Source organism: Tupaia chinensis, unplaced genomic scaffold (genome assembly GCF_000334495.1).
Source record: "Tupaia chinensis unplaced genomic scaffold, TupChi_1.0 Scaffold000644_1, whole genome shotgun sequence".
NCBI lineage: Eukaryota > Metazoa > Chordata > Mammalia > Scandentia > Tupaiidae > Tupaia > Tupaia belangeri.
The window spans coordinates 3,102,022-3,102,223 of NW_006160165.1; positions in this window are offsets into that span (position 1 = coordinate 3,102,022).

Consider the following 202-nt stretch of genomic DNA (forward strand, 5'->3'; position numbering starts at 1 on the left):
TTTTAAATCCCTACAAAACTGTGTAAGTATCATTCCTTATTAGACCCATAAAAACTAATATCTATTCTTGAGATTTTCTTTTCTCAGCACCATTCCCAGTAATCACAAGATGGCTGCTACACCGCCTCAGCTGATAATCATCTCTGCTTACCGAAACCGCTTTCCCGAAACTGCATTCCATGGAGACCCACCTACAATTGAG